This window comes from Elephantulus edwardii, unplaced genomic scaffold (genome assembly GCF_000299155.1).
Source record: "Elephantulus edwardii isolate Elephantulus edwardi_28Jun2011 unplaced genomic scaffold, EleEdw1.0 scaffold00046, whole genome shotgun sequence".
NCBI classification, from domain to species: Eukaryota; Metazoa; Chordata; class Mammalia; order Macroscelidea; family Macroscelididae; genus Elephantulus; species Elephantulus edwardii.
The window spans coordinates 8,236,813-8,239,596 of record NW_006399796.1 but is presented as its reverse complement, the minus strand read 5'-3'; the positions used below and the strand labels follow the sequence as shown (position 1 = coordinate 8,239,596).

At 35.8% G+C, this 2,784-nt stretch overlaps 1 protein-coding gene across 1 annotated transcript in view; it reads right to left on the bottom strand.

Annotated features, from left to right (window-relative positions):
• Positions 1-2,784, bottom strand: part of SNX2 (sorting nexin 2) — an 86,194-nt gene that overhangs the window by 20,564 nt on the left and 62,846 nt on the right. The gene's annotated exons all lie outside the window — the stretch shown is intronic.

Sequence of the window (2,784 nt, the reverse complement as noted above, 5' to 3'; positions counted from 1 at the left end):
TCAATTACTGGAGCCTTATTTTTCTGTCAATGCTTTCATTGTAGCCTGGACTACTCCCGTCATTTCCACTTTTTTGATCTTATGCTACTTGCTGAAATAATTCAGGTGTGACCAATTATTTTTTGATACAGTGACTTTGGGTATTCCTTGTGTCTTCTTTTGATGCTTCTTGTGTTATTCAATACTTTTATACAGAGAATTATTCCGAGTACTATCAGTTTAAGAAATGTCAAGTGTCTTTTTCTTTTATTTTCTAAGCCCATATCTCTGCACATTTTGTTACTAACTTTAATTCTAAAGTAGGTTATATTTCTGGTGTTTGAAGGACTACAGTTTAGCTCTATAAACTAATTCCCAGTACTCTAGTTTCAAAATTATCATCAGAAAATATTTGCAGTATGCATAAAAAAGGTTTATTAGTATTAAACAGCCATTAGAAAAATGAAAACAACAAATCAAACCGACTGCTTCAATTCTGATTAATAAGACGGAGCACAACTGTCCCATAGGATTTCCAAAGCTGATAATCTTTATGGAAATAGACTCTCTCATCTTTCTCCCATGGAATGGCTAGTGGGTTCAAATTACCAACCTTTTGGTTTGGCACTATTTAAAGCTAAGCAAAAAGACACAAACAGGTAATTTATAGAAAGTATTGGAAAGTTTTCATGATTTTTACTTTTAAATTCACATTTCCCCCTCCTTTTATTTTCTTGCAAGAGGTTAAAAGATTCAGAGTCCAGAATAAAGACTGCATAGTGGAGTGGACTTAGAGGGAGGGATTGTATACCAGTGAAAGAATTTTACTTTTCAAAGAGAACAGCTAAATGGGGGTGGCGGGGTGGGCAGGGAGAAAAATGCAACAATGAATAAATGAACAGAAATCCAAAATCTCTGTAAACATTCATTAAAATTAATAAAATAAATTTGAAAAAAGATTCAATCTGCTTCTTCTAGAGGTGACGAGAAGAGTTTGAAAGTAGGTTTTCATTTTGTAGCATTTACCTGCACAAATTCTTAATAGCGGAATTGTCTCTCACCATCAGTGTCTGCTTCTCTGATATACTTATTTGTTAATATTTCTCCTAAGTTTGTCATGATGTGATATAGCTCTGCTGCAATGGTGCTACCACTATCATCCTTGTCAAAGACTTGTAATGCCTTGTGGATTTCTTCTTCACTGCCTGTGTCATTTGTATTTCTAGCCATCACAGAAAAACAAATTCTGGGAAGTCAATGGTGCCATTGCCACCGGCGTCCACTTTGTTGATCATAAATATACATTTAACATAAAATTAAAACTTAATGCAGCTCAGTCAGAACCAACCCATCCATGAGCTTCCAAGGTTGTAAATGACATAGATTTCTCCCTTCTCCCATGGAAGTATCTTCTCATGGAGCTGCTGCTAGTGGATTCCAACCACCAGAGCGGCACAGTTTTTGTGTTAGCAATGCAACTCCTTATGAACTATGCCACAAGAGGCTATTAAAACTTACACAAAAAAGTTATCTTCATTATTAGGTGAAAGAGAAGGAACTCTGCCAAAGCATACAGAAGTATACTCTCTCTAGAGAGTTAATTTGATAGTGTTTATTGGAATTTAAAATGCATATACTTTTGGCCAGCATTTCACTTCTAGGACTTTTATATTCAAAGAATTATCAAAATAATGGGCACTCTTAAGACTGATGTTGTTAGGTGCTGTTAAGTAAGTAAACCAAGACAAAATACTCCTGGCTCTGCAGGTTTCTCCCAGTCACTGGTGTGTTTGAATCCACTGCTGCAATCACTGTGTCAATTCATCTTGTTGATGATTATCTTTTTTTGCAAGGTCAAGACACACACACACACACACACATACACTATGTGATGGAAGAAAAATGAAAGGACATTAATTTCATATAAATGGGTAATTTTAAAATATATACGAAGAATTTATCAGTATGTAATTCAAGGTAAGATAGACCAGAGGTCTTAAGCAGAAGACCTTTTGTAGCTATTACAGTATCACATGTAAGTATTACTTTTCAAGAAACATACGAATCAGCAATTATTTTAAATATATTCAAAAATAGTAAACACACACATAATGAATGAGTTTAAAACAAGGAGTCCTTGCAGGACAACACTTAAGCACTCAACTGCTAACAAAAAAGTTGGGGATTCAAATCCATGCAGAGGCTCCATGGGAGAAAGACTTGATGATGTTCTCCCACAAAGATTACAGCCTAGAGCAAACTATGAGTTCTTACCTGTAACACGGGTGTATTTTAAGTTGAAAATGAATTCACCAGGACTAACAACAAACATTCAAAACAAAATGCAAAATTTCATAGAAGCTTTCTGTTGTTCACGTCTATAATTTCTAAGTTCTCTTCTACAGTTTACTTGGGCCAAGTTTTGATCAAAAACTCTTATGAAAGAACTAATTTACCACTTCACCAAAGGTGACATTCAGATGGCTCAAAATCCCTAGCCCTAAGAGAGATGCAAATTAAAACAACTATGAGTTATCATCTCACGCCAGTCAAAATAGCAAAATTTAACAGAACACCAAGCAATAAATGCTGGCGAGGTTGTGGAGAAACTGGAACCCTGATTCACTGTTGGTGGGAGTGTAAAATGGTGCAACCCCTGTGGAAAGCGGTATGGCGCTTTCTCAAAAAGTTGCAAATAGAGACCCCGCAATACCACTACTGGGAATATACCCAGAAGAGACCATAACTGACACCCAAGCAGATATATGCACACCCATGTTTATTGCAGCTTTGTTCACAATAGCA